We start from the raw sequence: 19,350 nt of genomic DNA, 5'->3' as shown, positions 1-19,350 counted from the left end.
GGAAAGAGCAGATAGTTCCTATCAGAATCCTTAGCAAGGGCAATGATCCATGAGGTAAATGCTAGGGAGTGAGGAGCGGGTAGCAGAGACACTAAGGAGCAGCAGACCTTAGGAACCACAAGCAGACTTCCAAGTCAGGGAGTTCCCCAGAGTCTGATGCTGCACTCACCATGGTCAGATTCAGCTCCCTGGAAGAAGGGCTTCCTAGGAAGTGGGCAAAGGGATAAAGACACAGCCCATAAGATGTGGTTGCCCCAGGTTCCAGAGGGAAGAGGTGAAACTTCCAGGGACCAGGACAGAAGGCTGGCAAGTTGGAGAAACCAACAGGCTTAGGTTATGGAGGTTCTAGCAGAGGGTTCAACTTAGTGTTCAGAGCTACAGAGAAGGCAGATCCTAGGGAGCTTGGGGATCCAATACAGCTGTCCCTACTGGGGAAGACTGCATCTCTCTCTTTAGCCCAGGGCATGGGCAGGGTTGAGCCTGTGGATGGGATGTTTCTTAGTTACTTTTCTTTCATAGCTGAGACAAAATACCTAACACCCAAAATTAAGAAAGGAAAGGTTTAATTAGCTCAGAGTTTGTGGATGTTTCAGTCCATACTTGGCTGGCTCCAAGGCAGAGCGGCACATGGCAGAGGGCAGCAGTTTGTGGTGGCAGAAAATAGCAAAACAGCAAGAGCAAAAAGGGAGGAGCAGCGGCAGTGGCAGAAGTCAAGCCTCTCTCCTTCCCTTATATTGCATTCAGGCAATCGATGGGTGTAGCACTCACACTCATAATCCTAGCACTGGATTAATAATTAATTATCAATCAATTAATTAATTATAAAACAAACTCTAGAAGCCCACCCTAGTGACTACATGAGGCTTTGGGGGAACAACTAGACACAAACCATAACAGATTGTCTTTTAAATGATAAGCTTTGACTAAGCCTTTTAATATTCTTATCTTTACCTCAGTTTATGGCCTCTGCTTATGTTACTGTTATAGAAATTTTTGAATTTCATGATTTGTCTGTCTAGTTTCTTTCTTTACACAGCTCAGACTCATAGTGATCCTCCTGTTTTCAGCCTCCCCAGCACTGAGATTACAGGTGTGCGACACCACGCCCAGTCTTGGTGGTTGGCTCAGCACACCCTGCAAAGGAGCTGACACAGCATGTGGTGCCGGGGATTGAACCTGAGTCCTTGACCTTGCCTAGGCAGATGCTTAGACCCCTGAGCTATCTCCACCACCCTCTAGTTTGTTTGTCTTTGCCTTTTCACTCTTTTGGTACTGAGGATTGAAGCTGGCCTACACACTGAGCTGTATAACTAACCTTTCCCCTCTTTTAAAATTTTGAGACAGAACCGTGCTAACACACTATATTGCCTGGGCTTGGCTCACACTTTGATCCCCCAGCTGTAGTTTCTTGGAGGGCGGGGCACAGCATGCAGGTAGGCACCACTCCTGGCTTCTTTGCTTTCTGCATCCTCCTGTTACAGTGCTCTCTTCTTTGGTGAGGTGACTTTGTAGCGTTGCTTTTCCTCCCATGGCCAGGTACATAGTCTAAATTCTATAAAACAAAAGTTGCTTTTAAGTAGTTATGATATTAACTAATGAATAATCTTTCATTAGATTTACAGAACCAGAATGTCTGCACTGCTTTAGACAACATCGGAATGTAAATACTCCTCCTTAGGTTTCAGTCCCGTGCTCCAACTAATGTAAAGCATATAAACTGTTGTGAGGTTTAACTTGGAGAAAAGTAATGTTTGTCTAAAGCAATGATGGTCAATCTTTTGGAGACCCAGGATCCAAACTATGACCAAAACCCCACTTATTTACTGCAAGTTTCCAGCACTACAATTAACCCTAAATATTAAGGTTTTTAATTTAGAAAACACAAGTGTTATCTGCTGCTCAGCTGCTGGGGTGGCTTGGCTGGGTGCCAACAGAGAGGGCTCAGTGTGGCCACTGTGGCACTCTTAGTGTAGGTTTGCAGCCACTGGTCTAAAGTATTACAGAAACTAAGCCAAGGAGGGCAAGGTCCACTGCGCTGCAATGTTGTAACCAAAGGAACAGAAGGAGGCAGATGCCAAGGACAAGGCCCCAGCAGCACATGGCCTCTTGCTCATTGCCGCTGTACTTCCTCTCCTGCCCTATCAAAGCCCTTGTCCCTTCTCTCATTGCTGGGACAAATACCCAACACTCAAAATTAGGGAAGGAAAGGTTCAGTTAGCTCAGAGTTAGTGGAGGTTTTAGTCCATACTTGGCTGGCTCCAAGGCAGAATCAACCGTGGCAGATGGCAGCAGCTTAGGGTGGTGGCAAAGAGCAGAGAGAGCAAAGGGAGTGGCAGCAACAATGGCAGCTGAGAGCAAGTCTGTGTCCCTTACATCGTACTGCATAGTATCTGCCCAGGGCACTCACACCCATAAGCCCAGCTCTGGATCAAGAATCCATCACAAACTCCAGAAGCCGCCCCATGACTGCATGAGGCCTTGGGGGACAACTAGACACAAACCATAACTGCCTTTTTGTGCGCTTCAGTTTCATGAGCCATATTTAGCGAGTGTATTATAGCTCCCACTGCTCAGGCTGCCAGAAGAAACCTGACCTCTTTCCTCCGATTATCATCTCCTGGCTATCAGCTTTTGAGAAGCCAGCAGACAGATTTGGGTCTGCTAAATGCCTAGTTACGTTTTCCTTTTAATCTTGAACTTTTAGTTTTTATCTCTTTATTCTCTGTTTCTCTGTGTCTGTGTCTGCTTGTCTCTGTCAGTCTCAGTCTCTCTCTCTCTCTCTCTCTCTCTCTCTCTCTCTCTCTCTCTCTCTCTCAGACAAGGTTTCACTCTACAGATTAGGCTGGGCTTGAGCTCACTTTGCAAGCCAGGCTGGTCTCTAACGCCCAATGATCCTCCTGCCTCAGCCTCCTGAGTGTTGGAATTACAGGCATGAACCCCATGCCCAGCTTCATTTTTCATTTTTAAACTCTTAATGTTACTCCTCTTTCATTTGTATCTTTTTTATGTCTATATCATTTACTGTATGATCTTAAGCAAACTACTTTGAAATTCTTCATCATCTTTATCCTTTTTGACTGTGTGGTACTAGGGACCAAACCCAGGGCCTCACACCAGCCAGGTATGTGCGCTACCACTGATTTATACCCCAGGTGGACAGGTTTCTTGTCTCTAATAAGGGGATATGAATAGCACTTACTTGCTTGTGGTGCTGAGATGGTTACACAAAGACTTGGCATGGCTTCTTTCCTGAGGAATGTGCTTAGTATAGTTTTTATTTTACTGGTGTCAAAGGACAAAATTGCAATGTAGTCTAAAGATTTTTAATTGGTTTTATTTTTTATTCTGGATTCAGACAATACTTCTTTCCATAGAATGAGTTGTGCTCCAATGAGCAGAGCAGAGCAAGTTGGAGTTTTTTTTGTGGTACCAGGGATTGAACTCAGGACCCTGCACTTGCCAGGCAAGCGCTTATTCTACTGCACTATCTCCCCAGCCCCTTTTTTTGTTTTGAGACCGAGAGTCTTGCTATGTAGACTCACCATGCTTCAAACTCACTATGCAGCCCAGGCTGGTCTTAAACTTATAGAGACCCTAATTACCAGCCTCCCAAGTGTTGGTATTATAGGCAAGTGCCATTACATTGGGTGAAAGTTGATTTTATAGACAAAAAGATGTTCAAGAAAGCAGAAACAAAAAATAAAAAGTAGATTGGTCATTTCAAAGGTTTTTTTTCTTGTAAGGTGGGGCCAGGAGACAGACAATGGAAAATAACTGATTCACATCACATTACTTGGCTTTTTTTTTTTTTTGAGTAAGAAAGGAAATAATCAGTTATTTTGCTAGGGGTTTTGTTTTGTTTTGCTTTGTTTGAGTAAGAAAGGTTTAGGGAGAAGGAACTTCATTATTATGCTAATTGAAATTGGCCTGTTGGGGAAGTTTAGTTGTTATCTAATTCTGATTTCTTGGAAGATACAATAAATAGCTTAGTTTCAGCTCAGTGACACGGAACTCAGGCATGAGTGGGTGCATTTTGATTTCGGGGGGGGGGGGGCTAGCACAGGAGCCTAGTCCAGAACAATGGCCTACTTTAAGTTTTATTTTATTCTGGGCTGCTACCTATAATAGATCCGTAAATGCCATAATCATTTACATTTACCTCCTGGCTGATTTATAAGAAATTTGTGTAGAAATAGAATGTCTTTGTTCTCTGTACTTTCTGTAATTTCCTCCCTCAAATGTCCTGCCTGCTAACTGTATTTTTTATTTATTTTTTAAATTTTGGAAATGCATCTTCTTTTTTTTTTTTTAATGTAGCTGCTGAAGTTCCAGTCTGATTAGTTGTATGGATTAAGTGTGCCCCCTCCCAAGGTTTTCTGTGTTGAACTTTAACCTCTAGGATGAGGCAGTAAAATGGTGGTGACAATCTGACCACAGTGTTTAGAAATAAAGCTTCCAGAGATGATGAAGATTGAAGCCCTTAAGACGGAGCTCCCTGGGTGAAGCCATGTGGCTCTGTGTGAAGAGGGAGAGAGAGCCAAAGAGACCCACCTCCACATTCACACTGTCTCCACCATGATCCCTGACAACCTTGGAACTCTGCCACCAAGAAGGCTGTCACCAGACATGGCCCCTGGAACTTGGACTTCCAAAATTATGAGCCAAGGTAAACCTCATGCTGATAACGCTTCCCCAGCATGTGGTAATTCACTGTGTCATTAGCAACGGACAATGCACTGACGGAGTTGAGAAAACATCCTTATCCCTGAATTGTTCACACTGTCTTCCAGAGTGTGTTGCTGATATAATCCATTGCTGATATAAACACTGCAACTTATTTCTGTTTTTTTTTCCAAATGGCTTTATTTTTTTACCTTTTACTAAAAAAAATTTATTTTAAAGACAGTACAGTAATAATTGATACGACATTAGAAACAGCACACATTTAGAAGACCAAGATGTCACGTATTGCTAGCATGGTTTTTGTATCACACACTGCTGTCCTCATTGTGGTTGCTTAGTTCACAGATATTAGCACACAGTGAAGGTGAGACTTCTACACATTAAATGCTATTGTCAAAAAACTGGTGAAAATCTTAGTACAATCACCTCAGCCATCCTGTATATTTACTTGCATCCTGTATATATCCTTGCACCTACATTTTTCCGTTTTTTTTTTCCATTCTCTCCTCTTCATTGTTTAATCCTTATCTGTTATACTTTTCAGGTTTTATTTCTTCTTTTGGGTTCTTATATTAGAGAGACAATATGATGTTTACACACGTAAGTCTGATTTATTTCACTTATAGCCTCGAGTTACATCCACTTACCTATGAAGACTTCGAGTTTGTTTTTCTTCATAGCTGAGTAATACTCCATTGTATAAAAACACCACATCTTTTTCATCCATTCCTTAGGTGATGGGCATTTTGGTTGTTTCTAAGATTTGGCTGTGACAATGTAACTTATTTCAGGTTGTACTCAGCAAATCCTGTTTTTCAACTGCTGGATCTCTGTCATCAACTACTAAAAGCCTCTGGCTTAAGAACTGCAACTGATAGGACTTCTCAGACAGAAGTCCCAGCCCTTCACAGTTCCAGCGAGGACCACAGTGATTTGTTTTCAACTTCCCCATCTCCTTCCCTGCTAACCAGATCAACATTTAGAGAGAAGAAAAGCCACAGCCTTATTATCAAACCATGCTTTTCCACAGCAGCTGGGGACAGTGCTCAGAGATCACTCTCAAGCTCTTGTGATGAAAGGGTATTTTCTTCCACTCCACAGCGAAGTGTGAATTGTGTTGAACTGGGACAGAAGGGCATAAGAAAGAGAACAGTGTAAGCAGTATTCAGCGTGAGTGAGGACACTTTCCAGCAGGTCGTGTGACATTCTGGAAGTGACTGAAGCTTCTGCTTGATTGTGGCTGCCCTGTTCCTAGGGCTCTGCACACCACGCGGCTGCAGTTATTACTGACATTGAAAGAGATGTGGTGTGGTCCTGTGTTTTCCGGTGCTTCCTGGGAATGGCAAATCTGGCCGGGGGCAGGGGGGCAAAACCAGCTTAAGAACTGGCAGCATGAAGCTAATTCTCATCTCCAACTAGTTTATATCACCCAGCAGGTCCCAGAGGAATGGAAAGAGCTGGTGTAAATGTGAGGATCCAGAGACAGTTTGCGTAGTCTGTCATACAAAGATGTCCTTTCTGGGCCTGGACAATTTCTTCACAGAGCCCTAGTTCTCAAATTTGCACTTCTCAGAACAGGACTGCGCGATTCTTAGGGGAGCTCAGGCTTGGTGAACCGATCCATACTAGCCAGCCTATAAAGAGTCTGATCTACAAGTTGCTGAGTTTATGGCATGTTTGCCAGAGCCTGTATTTCCAGTTCAGAGAAGCTGCACCTGATCATTAGAAGATGTGTTGGACTGGGAACATAGCTAGGCAGTCTAAGCAACTGCCTGGCAAGCACAAGGACCTGAGTTCAATCCCTAGTACCGCATGCCTTGCCGGCCTCAGAACCCCAGGTGTTCCATACTGGCCACCAAAAGTGGACATGGTGGCATATACCTGTAATCCCAGCTCTGGGGAGGCTGAGACAGGAGGATCACTATGAGCCCAAGCTGTGTAGTGAGACCCTGTACCAAATAAATAAATAAAAGATTAAAAAGGAGAAGAAACTGTGAGCCTTTGTCTGTCATACTTTGCCTGTAAAAAGTTGGGAAACTTCTAGGAGGAGGTAGATGCTTGGAAGAGTGGAACTTAGCTTCCCTAGCGCTCAGCCTTCCTGTGAGACATGATCTATCTCTCACAGTATCCTTATGAAGCTTCAAACAAGCAACACTATGTTCTAAACAAATTTCATGTGAAACTAGGTACAAAATAAAGGCCCAGGGAAGAGACGTCCTATGGGCTTGATGAGATTGAAGGGGAATATAGGAAGATGTTGCCAGGCAACACCCCACAGCCCAGCTTCTGCTTGGGCCCTGGCTATGAAAGCGGCTTCCTTTGTCCCCATGTGTGTTCACCCGGTGGCTGCTAAGCACCCGCTGGCAGCTCAGCTCACTGCACACGTGAGCTCAGGATCTCTTCCCTGATTTATGTCTACTTCTGAGTGTGTTCATTCCCAAGAATCCAAAGCCCTTGTACGCGTGTCACGGATGTTACATAATCTATATGCAAACAGTGTATATGAGCAGAATGCACATGCAGATTAAGCAGTTCTTTGAGAGTTCTCCATTCCTTCCCGGGCAGCTGCTCCCTTTTGCAGGCCAGCTGACACCCAGCCCACAATTTTATTCATTACTGTACAAAACCAGGGTTTGGCCCCTCTTTTCCTAAGAATCACAGAACACAAAAGCTTGGAAGAGTTGGGGGACCCCTCCTCTCTCCCTTGACAACCCTGGTCCCTCCTTGAGTTTAAATTAAGCATTTGTTCTCAGCTATTGTAAGCTTGTCTTCTTTGTGATGGAGTACATGCAGATTTATTCTTTGGGGAGCACTGAAATTGCATCCAAAGAACAGCTGGACGTGCCTGAGGGCGGGCAGCCTCAGCCTCTGGGGGAATATCCATCAGAACCCCAAGCTTCTGTGTGGCTGGAACGTGTGTGTGGCCTGACGGTATTCTTCCATTTCACAGAAACCTTATGATGGAATCTGAGTGTCCACCACTGGGATTTTAGTTCTTTTTCTTTTCTTTTCTTTTTTTTTGAGGTTTAGAGGGACTGGTTCTTTATTTCAAAAAGACATTTGTCAATACTCAGTATCAAAACAGTTGCACTACTGGGTCTTCTTTTCCTGACTGGTCCCAGAGACCACAACAAAGGAGCATACATTTTAAGCCAATAAGCTGCAGGATGTACACCTAACAGACCTCCCAGAAACCTCACCTCAAGTGGGGACTGGGTGGGGAAAAAACTTCAAAAGATCAGCACACTGCCAGCCCACAGACTGGAGAGAACTCTTCACAGCCAGGTGGGGCAGCCACGCACTCCAACCCTAAAGAAGCAAAATTTCAAAATAATATAAAATTTTAAGTTTTGTACATAAGCTATTCAAGATTTCTCCAGCACTGACTGATACAAAGCACAATGAGATGGCACTATTAGAGACAGCAGCTTCAGACCCAGAAAAGGGTGAGATGAATTTCATATGGTTGAGTAAGTGGCAAAAACATTATTTTTCTTTCAAAGAGGCAGGAAAGCAATTAAGTGGTCACCTCAACAGTAAGGAAGGGACACATGATCTGTTCAGTGAGCAGCTGGAAAAGGGGTAGAAATAGGACAAAATTTGGTCTCATGACTGGGGATATGGCTCAGTGGGAGATCTCTTGCCTAATATGCATGAGTCCCTCCATGGGTTCAATCCCAGCATCACCAAAAAAAAAAAAAAAAAAAAAAAAAAAAAAAAAAAAAAAAAAAAAAAAGCCTCCGTCTCAGAGGTCTAACCATTATCATATCTTGCTCACTTCTGATGAGAAAAGTTAAAAATAAAAATAAAGTTGTCCAAAGACACATCGAAACTCAAAACCTGAGCAGCATGGTTTTGGTTTTTGGCTAACTCCTCCTGGAATCTCCTTTCTGGCTTAGCTGGTACTCGGTACAGAGCTGTAATGTCTCCCCGGTGGAGTCTCTGCCTGGACTCTGTTTGGCTCTTGGTAAGGCATGCCCATACTTCTTTTCTTCCTCTATGGAGAGAGCACTATGCATTAGGCTGAAAAGCTACCTTCCAAAGTGAGAATGGAATTAGATTGTGGCTTCAGAGCTGTGCAATTATTCGGAAAGTTTTGCAAATGGTTTGTTACAACTACAAGTTATTACAAATGTGTACATCACAACACGCTTTTAAAGACACTTTGCATTGTGCTCACATTCCCTTAAATGTTGTTCGCAAGGGTGCTTGGCCTCTAGCCCAGCTGGAATCTCTGGGAAGAGGCAGAGACAGTTTGATGAAAAAGACAAGGAGGTGGGGGTAGGGAGTGGGGAGAGGATACAGAAAGGAGTAAGCAGCCTTCCAGTTAAAGATCAGCCCTCAGTTTTGAGGTCAGCTCGGGCAGGCTGGCCTCAGGGGGTGTGTTGGGGTCAAAGGGAGGAGCAGCGGCAGGGCAGCCTGGGGGAGCTCTACATCTCATTCAGGTCAAGCAGAGTCTGGTCCAGCAGCCTTTGTGCACAGAGGTGCTCCTCTTTGGTGCATTTCAGCTTATCTTCCAAGTCATCAATTGTCTTTTCCAGTTTGGCTACTGATCTCTCAGCAAACTCAGAGCGGGTCTCCACCTCCTTGAGTTTATCAGTAAGAATCTTTATTTCTTCCTCATATTTGTCTTCTTTTTGTGAGTACTTTTCTTCAGCAGCACTCAGACACTTCAGGTTCTGGTCCATCAGGCTGATCTGTTCATCCTTCTCCTGGCAACGGGACTCTGCCAGCTCAGCTCTCTCCTCTGTGCGTTCCAAATCTCCTTCAATAATCACCAACTTTTACGAGCCACCTCTTCATACTTCCTATCTGCCTCTTCGGCAATGTGTTTAGCTTCTTTCAGCTGGATTTCTGGCAGCTCCATCTTTTCTTCATCTTTTAGGGCCTTGTTTTCAATGACCTTCATACCTCTCTCACCCTCATGAGCAGCTTTCTCAGCTTCCTCTAGCTTTTGCAGGGCAGTGGCCAGATGCTCCTGTGCACGGTCCAGCTCCTCTTCAACCAGCTGGATCCTACGGTTCAAGGATGCTACCTCTGCTTCAGCCTGTTCCCCAGCCCGCCTTTCTCCCTCCACTTCCCACTGGAGGTGTTCGGCCCTCTCCTGTGCATCATCGGCCTGCTGCTGAAGAACCTGGATCTTGCGCTTCACCGCCTCGATGGTGGTGATCCCGGCCATAGTGCCCACCCAGCAACCTCTCAGTCTTGGTCCCTGCCTCCTGGGATTTTAGTTGTTGAGGTTTTCTTCTGGAGGTCATGCTTTCTTTAACATCCAAGGAAAAGAGTGGCAGCCCATTCTGTATTCATTCAGAGACCCAGGGCCCCACATCTGGCAGTCTCAGAGGAATCAGATTCCACTTGGGATTTCTCTTCTTCCCTCTCCTCTTCTTTCCTCTCCTCTCTTCTCTCTGTCTTTCAATCTCTGTCTCTCTGTCTTTCTCCCTCTCTCCTCTCTCTTCCCTCCCCTTCCTTCTCTTCTCCTCCCCCTCCTCCCCTCCCCTTTTTTCTCCTCCTTTGCCTCCCCTCCCCTTTCTTCTCCTCTTTCCCTCTCTCTTTTGTCTTGTCTCTTCTTTTCTGCTGTTTGTCTTTTTTTTTCCAATGTCTCTCCCAGTAGCAGACACTATGCTGGTTCAGCTCAGCTGGGTGTAAAAATTGACCCCCAGTTGGCAATCCACCATTCTTCACAACCTGCTCCAGTCAGGAGGCACCTAAGGAGACATGAGGACTTAATGTAATGCAATTTCCTGGGTGAGATCCTGACACAAAAGAGGGCCATTCAATAAAATATAAGAAAATCTAAATCAATTGTAAACTGTAGTTAACAATAATGCATAAATATTGAATAATAATTGTAATAAGTGTAGAGAGGTCAGATGGATGCTATCTCAACTATTTTCTCATTGTTTTCTATAAATTTGAAACTTCTAAAAAACTAAATAAAGTTGATGCCATAGTTTGAATGTGGTTTGTACTTGCCAAAAACCCATGTTGAAATTTAATCACTAGTGTGATGGCCCTGATAGGTGCTAGGAGTTTAAGAAGTATATGAGTCATGAGGGCTTTGCATTCATAGTGGATTGATGTGGCCCTCATAGGACTAGGTTTGTTTTCCCAAGAGTGGGTTGTTGTAAAGCAAGACTGCCCCTGCTGTGTCCCATGTATCCTTCCACTTGCCACTATGAGCTGAAACAGTGTGAAGCCCTCACCAGAAACCAAGCAGATGCCAGCAACATGCCCTCAGAATTTGTAAGAAACAGAAGTCTATGCAGGTATTGTTCTGGAATATGAGGCCTTCTTGGTGCTGCCTTGTGGAAGGCATTGTAATCCCAGGGAAAAGTTTGGTCCTTGGGTGGCCAAATAAAGCTGGACTGTCAATGGGTGTAGTTCAGCATAGAGGGAAAGGAGAAATAAATCCACTCCATAAAAATAAATAACAGACATCTTGTGAGTCTCACTGGCACTCACAAAGGTGGGGAGTATTGTTCTCTAGTAAGTTAGAACTGAAGCATGCAACCTGAGACGATTTCAGATAGAGCCATCTGAAAATGCTCTCATGAGGATTTGATTTCAATTCAATCAGAATGCAACCGTAAAACATATTCTAATTTTAGAAGATAGTAAAATGTGGGGAAATGTGCGTGTTAAAATCAAGAAAACTTAGTCATCTCAGCGAGGATTCAGGGAGAATGTACAAAAGTAGATGCAAATAGCATCCCTTCGGGCAAGATTATGAAAATGGAGTCTTACATCTGAAAAAGAGAACAGAACCTCAATCCATCTGTTGTACTCTGTTGGCCAATATTGCGTGCTTTCTCACATCAGCTTTTTAGACTTAGCTAATTGCAGAAGCAGAAAACCAGGAAAAGTTGAAAGTTTGTGAAGGGAATCATTGTAGACTCATTCACTAGAAATAGAATGAATTTTCGATTAGATACATACACATAGGTCCAGGTCTTTAATGATTGTGTTATCTTGAACCAATTCCTTTACCACTCTGGCCCTCTAAGTATATGACCTTTAGGTAAAGTCAGGCAATGATTCTTCTTGTACAGTTGTAGTAATTAAATAACACATGTATAAAGTACCTAGCACATTGTGTGTGATATTTGCCCATCAAAGATATTATGATTATTACCTATGAGTTTCTAAGAAAACTACACTCCTTATTACAGATTTTCTTTTTTAAGTTTGAACCAACAGGAAGCAAAGTACTCAAGGAAGATTGCCTGTCTCCTGCTCCTCATTCAATATTAGGCATAAATATTGATGGAGCCCTAAGTCTTAATTGTGTGTGAGTCCTGGATTTCAATGTTGTTTTAGCTGCACTAGCTTGGTGCTTGGTGGCTCCACTTTCTTCTATAAGGAGAGTAGAACTGGTCCTTGGGTGGGAATGCCTTCCACAAATCAGCACCAAGAAGTGTCCCAGTAAGCCTCCATCCTGAGGGAGTCAGGCAGTCATCACTGGCTAGAGATTTGGAATGAATTCTGCAAACATTTACTAAGCATCCCTTAAGATCCAGACTCTGGATTGGGTTGCAGGGCATAAAGATGGACAGAACACATGACTAGTGCCCCTGATAGTGATACAGGGAAGTAAAACAGATCTCCGGTGAGTGACCTCCAAATGATATAGGGAAAAATGATTTCCTGACCTGACCTGCACAAGTTCATGTTCTCTAAAACCAAAGAATGAAGTTTAGGAACAAACAGAGGTTATGAGCAGAATGTATTTATTGAGGGAAAGAAAGCTCCTGTCCAAGAGAGGGACAGGAGGGGAGCCCAAGCAGGTTGTTCCCCGGGAAGCTGTCTCTTCTGGGACTTTTATAGTGTACAACCATGTGGGGCTAAGGTAGAGAAAGGGGGAACTCGCTTAGGTGGATGTGGAGTGGGACAAAACTATGGTCAACCAATGAGATTACAAGCACCATTGCTCAGGTAAAATTGATTACACCCAGAACCAAATAAGGAAGCTAGTCACGGAGTAAGCGGGCATGAATACAGGACAGGGTTTCTTCGTGTTGGGGGTTGGAATACAGGACAAGGGTCTCTTTCTGTTGGGGGTTGGGCTAGTGACTCACTTGGGTCTCTCTTTTTTTTTTTTTTTTTTTTTTTTGCAGAACCAGGGATTGAACTCATGCCCTTGCACTTACAATGCAAGCGCTTATTCTACTGAGCCATATCCCTGGCCCATCACTTGGGTCTTTTCAGGTAATTGATACCTATTTAGACTATCAATCCAGGTGCTACTCTTTTAGTATTTATTTGGCCTTTAGGTCCTTAGGTCTGGTTCACAGCAGGAGCATCTGTCCCTCCCACAGTTGTAAGGCATCTCATCTTCTGTGCTGTCTCCTTCGAGGGCCTGGCCCTGTCTGACTACCTATAATATTTCTATTGGACTCAGCTTCCTGCAGTAATAGGTTGGCTGGATAGCAGAGGGCAGAGTAGGAAGAATGGTTCATGACTGACAAGTGGAAAGACCTACAGGAGGGGTAAGTGGAGGTGATGAGAGGACCTGGGAGGCCACTTTGCCTCTACCTAAGGAAATTGGGGAAAGCTTCAAAGAGGAGGCGATGCTTGTTGGGCCATAAAAGACTCACAGTATTGTGCCAGGGAGGTAATGTGGAGGATTGGAGACTCAGTACATTCATTCATTTCTCCCCATTCCAAGGATAGAATCAAAAGAGAAATAAGAAACAGAGTATAGAAATATAGATATGAAACAAAAGCCTAATGTCCCAAGGGAGCAGGAAGCAATAGACAGAGACCAAGTAGAGCTTCTGTCTCTCACTTGTAAATCCAGGAAAGCTGGGATTCAAGGCTACAGATAACAGCTTCTCCTTTGGGTGCCCTGGTCTTTGATCCCTTGCTTGGGATATTATCAGCTAGCATTTGTGTGGACCTAGTGTTTCGCAAATGGTGGAAGTCAATAGAGATAGTAGTTTGTATCCATTTAAGTAATTAGGCACATTCCTTAGCCTGCCTTTAGCCCTCAATAAATGTGAGACGCTTCTGAGGCTCTGGGTTCACTTGGAGAGAGACTAATCTCAGTGAGACCTCTGAAGCTGTATTTACCAGGTCTTCTCGTTGCTTCTTTCGGCACCGACTCACACTATACAACACAGAGACAAACAGATGGAGGTCAAAATGCCAGCTTTATTGCTCAGAAATCCAAATGGGATGCAAAGTTTTAGACTCATGGTCAAAAGATCACAGCAAATAAAGGGAGAGTGTTTGGAATGAAGAAAGCCAAGTACTGCCATCACATGTACGCATACTATCCACAGTCATAAATCAAGTTGAGAGCAAATGATGTGAATGGCGCCATACCTCCGAGGCCTTCCACCAAAACTACATCCCAGCATACTCAGGAGAAAAATGTCAGAGAAATGCCAGTTGGGGACTTTCTACAAAATTACTGTCTAGTACTCCTCAGATCTGCCAACGTCATCAAAAACCAAGAAAGCTTGATGTTGTACTCAGGGTTTGCAAGGGCAGCAATTTAATACAGAAATCATAATTTATAGGATTATTTTATAGTAGCCACCCAAGGAATCAAGTATTAAAAGTGCAGAAAAGCTGTCCACACACTAAAGACCAAAGAGTCCAGCTGGGGGCCTGGATCTCACAGCAATGTCCTGCCTGAGTCCAGCTGAAGACCTAGAGCCCATAATATTACCTTCTACAAGTCCTACTGGGGGTCCAGAGCCCAAGACAGTGTCTCATGTAGGCTGTTTCCCATATCTGCTTTGGGAAGGCCCCAAAGTCAGTGGTGGAAGCTAGAAAGTCTGTGCCAAAGGAACAAAGAATCTGTGCCAGTGGGGTGAGGGATCTGCATAGGTGTCAGGAAGAAATGCTCGAAGGAAGGACCATAACTCCTGTGGAAAATACTTAGTGATGAGGTCCCAAGCTCCTCTGAAAATGAGAACAGAAAAGTTCATATCATGAAGCCAGTGTGACAAGGTCCTCCAGGAAAACCAACAGTACCCCACCTCTTGTTCTACAGTTCTCCTTTTTCTGAGGCTGGCAACAATCCCCAGGTGGACCCTCCACAACCAGCACTATGCTGCTTCAGTTCAGCTCAGTGTAACAAACTGACTACCAGTTAGTAATCTACCATGCTTGACAACCTGCTCCAGTCAGGAGGCACCTAAGGAGACATGAGGACTAAATGTAATGCAATTTCCTGGGTGGGATCCTGACACAAAAGAAAGTCATTCAATAAAATATAAGAAAATCTAAATTAACTGCAAACTTTAGTTAACAGTATTACATAAATATTGAGTAATAATTGTAACAAGTGTAGAGGTCATATGGATGTCATCTCAACTATTTTCTCATTGTTTTCTATAAATTTGAAACTTCTAAAAAACTAAATAAAGTTGATGCCATAGTTTGAATGTGGTTTGTACTTGCCAAAAAAACCCATGTTGAAATTTAATCACTAGTGTGATGGCCCTGATAGGTGCTAGGAGTTTAAGAAGTATATGAGTCATGAGGGCTTTGCATTCATAGTGGATTGATGTGGCCCTCATAGGACTAGGTTTGTTTTCCCAAGAGTGGGTTGTTGTAAAGCAAGACTGCCCCTGCTGTGTCCCATGTATCTTTCCACTTGCCTCTATGAGCTGAAATAGTGTGAAGTCCTCACCAGAAACCAAGCAGATGCCAGCAACATGCTCTTAGATTTTCGTTTTCCAGAGCAATACCTCCATAGATTTTTTTTCCTTATAAATCACCAAGCCTCAGGCATTCTGCCATAGCAACAGAAAATGGACTAAGACAAGAGTATTCAAAAGATGCAATGGGAGTGGTGCCAACATGCCCTAGCTTCCCACTAAAGCATATACCATGGCACAGCTATCTGGATACAGCAGGATAGGGCAGACTTCCTAGTCCAGAATTGTGGCCCAGGACAAGAAGAAGAAATACACCTCAGGGCTGGAAGGCTTTTAGTGGATTTGCCCTACCAAACCCCTGTTAGCTCAGTAAGGCAGCCTCTGTGATCAGTCAGAGAAAAGTTGCCAAGGCTAGGTGCGTTTGCAAAAAGGCCTCATGACAAAGCAGACTGTGTGGATGCTGAGCTTAATTTTCTGAGCCCAAAGCCTGGTTTTGCCACTTTCTACCTTTATGACTTTGGCCAGCTGATTAACCTAAGTCTATTTTGTGATCTGTAAATGGAGATGATACTATCAACTTCAGTGGGCCAGGAGATTAAATTAGATACCATGTAGGAGACCCCACCAGGCTCTCATTTTGGTCCAAGAAGTCAATTTTCAATCCCAGAGATACATTACTGGAATCCCAAGTTAATTCCAATCTACCATTCCCAGTGCAACGCATGGCAAAAGTAAAGACACTAAAATATATTTATACTTATTGGGGAGTCAAGGGTCCCTAAGTCTAGCCACAAAGATGACTTTCCAGAACAAAGAAACTGACCCAAGGCCACACCTGGGTTTTATTTAGCTGGGAAGGAGTGGCTTGAGGAAGAGAATTGTGAGAAGTAGGTGATTACTGTGAGCTGGGCTAGGTGGGTAGCTGCATTTACCTCTGTGATATGCAGAGAGAGGAATTTGCATTATGCTATTGAGATAGTACCTAATGTTTCGAGGGTCTGGGGCTTCAACTCTGATATATAATCTTTCAAGCCCAAGGAAGTCATATCCTTTATCTCGAGGCTCGATCTACCCGACAGCATGGTGCACTGGCTCTTCATCCTGTCTCAACCTGGCTCATATTGGAGAATAGCAGGTATGGGTTATCAGGGAAACATGCATGCCGTCTTCAAAAATTACCACCAGCACCTCGGCTAGACCAATATACATTGCTTACTGCCAATTGAAAGGATAAAGAGAAGTCCTAGCCAGCTCTGCACATATCAATACAAGGAAATAGGGGCAGGTTCAGCCAAAGTGGAGACAGTCACTTTTCTTTCAAGGAGAGCTGCTCAGGTGGTCCTCCACAATACCATACATACAATGCCCAGAATAGTACACAGTTAAGTGCTCAATGGATACAAGCTATTATTACTAGTGTAATGGAAACAAAGCCAGAGAAATAGATCAGTGTGGAAGAGTCCACCCCCCAGGAGTGGGGAGCTCAGCAGCAGCTTCTGCAATGTCAGGAAGTTGGGGAGGGTTGGGAACCTGTGGTCACTGCTGTGGCTGTAGCACAGGGCACTCTCAGGGACAGTTGGTCAGTTCAGATGGCAGCAGAAGAGATAGCCATGGGCATGGAACCTAGTGCATGCTGGGAGTCTCACCTATCAAGGGAGAGATGGGAATGTGTAAAGCTGTGACAGGCACACATTTTCTGGAAATGATCAGTAAATGTTGTCAGCTTTGTGGGCCAAGAAGGAAAATCAAAGACATTTTAGGTAGGACATTTTCAATGAACAAAACCAGATTTCCTGAAAACTAGCTAAAATAGGTGTTTTTAAACACCAGATAGAAATTTGAAAGCAAATGTTTAATGAGTTCACAGTTGGGTAGCTTAATTCCATCCTTTCTCAATTATTTCTTCCACCCATCAAAGCACGGGTTAAAGACTTAGAACAAAACAAGATAAACTGAGGGATTCTGTGCTCTCTATTTATTAGTAAGATCCTCAGCGATTACTGAGTTGGAAGGCACTGCCCAGATTTACTTGTTTCTACCACCTTGCTCTTTGTAGTTTGAAGTCTTTGAAGTAACTGGTGATGAACAAAGTAAGATAGCCTAGTACCAGAGGAGGGGTAGTGCTTCAAGCCCTGTCAAGGTACCAGTGCATCGCTGTGCTTCATGCCACACCGAGCAGCAGCGTAGAGATGACAGCATCATGTGGACCCCTGCCAACTTCTCTACTTTCATAGTGGAGAGTAGCCATGCGCAGTAAGGGCAGAGGGATGATCTGGATGGATGGACACTGCAATTTGAATTTCATATCATTTTTACACATCATGAAATATCAAATTTCTATTGATTTTTCCCCCAATTGTTTTAAGAAAGAAACTATAGCTATCTGTAGGGCTATAAAAACAGAGTGGGCCAGGCTGGGTCTGTGGGCCACAGCATGCCCAGGCCTGCATAATTAGGTGGCTCTAAATAAACAACCTGGTCAATCCTGACTGTGTCCCTCAAGCATCTGCTGTTGGTTCTCGGCACAGAGCAGTAAGGCCTTAGGCTGTGCAGTTGCTTCTGCTCCCCTCAGCTTCCCAGGGCTCTTTGTGGCTCTGTCCTCCTCCTCAGTGGCTGCCATCTCAAAAGGCAGCAGCATGAAACTCAAAAAAAACTTAATTGCTCTCAACTGAGCCAGCCCTGGAATCGTGCCGCTGTTAAGAGAAAGCTTTTTTTAGGCTCTGGGCCACTGCTGGTGCCATGAGCTTGATGCAATTGCTGTAATTCACTCCCATAGCACTTCTGGCCACGAGCGACATCACACTGAAAGGAATTCGCTGGCACCCAGCTTCAGGGAAAGGGACTCACAGTGAGCTTGAGGAGGGTGATATGTGTGCTGCTAAGGATCTGGTACCACACAGTGATGCTATGCCGACATTAAAAGAGCCCTTGAATTTCTAATCCTATTGGTTTGTGTTTTGAAATTGGGAATATTTTCCACAGGCTCTGCCATCTAAGTTGCTACAGAATGAGGAGTAGATGCTAAATAAAGAAGGAGGAATTTTAAAAAAAGAAAAAAGAAGGGCTGGGGAGATGGCTCAGTAGAATAAGCGCTTCCCTGGCAAGTGCAAGGGCCTGAGTTCAATCCCTGGTTCTGCAAATAAATAAATAAATAAATGAATAAATAAATAAATAAAAAAGAAAAAAGAAAAGAAATGAGAACACATAGTCCTCCACTGGCACTAAGATACAGAAATGATTGGTTGCTAGAACAAAATACCATAGGCTGGGAAATTTATAAACTAAAAATGTTTCTTTGACTCATAGTTCTAGAAACTGGGGTATCTGAGGACTTAGAGCCAGCCTCTGATTAGGGCCTTGTACCACATTATAAGATAATGGAAGCACAAGTGAGGACATAGGAGGTGGGAGGAAATCTAGCCAAACCATCCTTATCATAAACCCATTTTGGGGATGAAGAGCCCATACCTTGCTGATAGTATCCATCCACTGTCAAAGGCAGATCCCTTAGACATCTTTCACCTCTTAAATACTGTTCAGTACTCTAAACACTGTTAAAACCTCTAGATACTGATTCAAGGGCAACCAAATTTCAGCACAAGTTTTGAGGGGAACACTCACACCTTAGCAAGAGGTCAGCTCATTTTACAGAGGAGATGGAGTCTAGTGACCATCTGATACCCATGCTAAGCCATGATAGAGAGAGAGAGCTGGGGATGCCACTGATAGTCTCACACCCCTCTTCTGAAAGATGTGGACAACCTTTTAAACTTGTGTTATGGTTTGGATTCAGAATGTTCCCAAAGGTCCTGTGCTAATAATGACTTGGCTGCTAGCTGATAGGATGTTAGATGTTGGATAGATCACAAAGGCTCTAACCTTATTCACTGATGAATTGATAATTTGATGAATTGGTGAGTGACAGGTAATTAAGATCTGAGGCTTGGTTGAAGGGGTGGGTCATGAGGAGTGGCCTGGTCCATAGCCCCTTTTTCTCTGGCTCAGTCTCTCTCTGTCTCTTTCTCTGTCTGTCTGTCTATCTGTCTGTCTGTCT

General features: G+C 43.8%; 1 pseudogene; it reads right to left on the bottom strand.

Annotated features, from left to right (window-relative positions):
- Positions 1–8,906: 8,906 nt before the first annotated feature.
- Positions 8,907–9,897, bottom strand: LOC101585960 (annotated as a pseudogene).
- Positions 9,898–19,350: the final 9,453 nt, after the last annotated feature.

This window comes from Octodon degus, unplaced genomic scaffold, assembly GCF_000260255.1.
Source record: "Octodon degus isolate 3935 unplaced genomic scaffold, OctDeg1.0 scaffold00246, whole genome shotgun sequence".
Taxonomy (NCBI): Eukaryota; Metazoa; Chordata; class Mammalia; order Rodentia; family Octodontidae; genus Octodon; species Octodon degus.
This window is presented reverse-complemented; position numbering and strand designations above follow the sequence as displayed.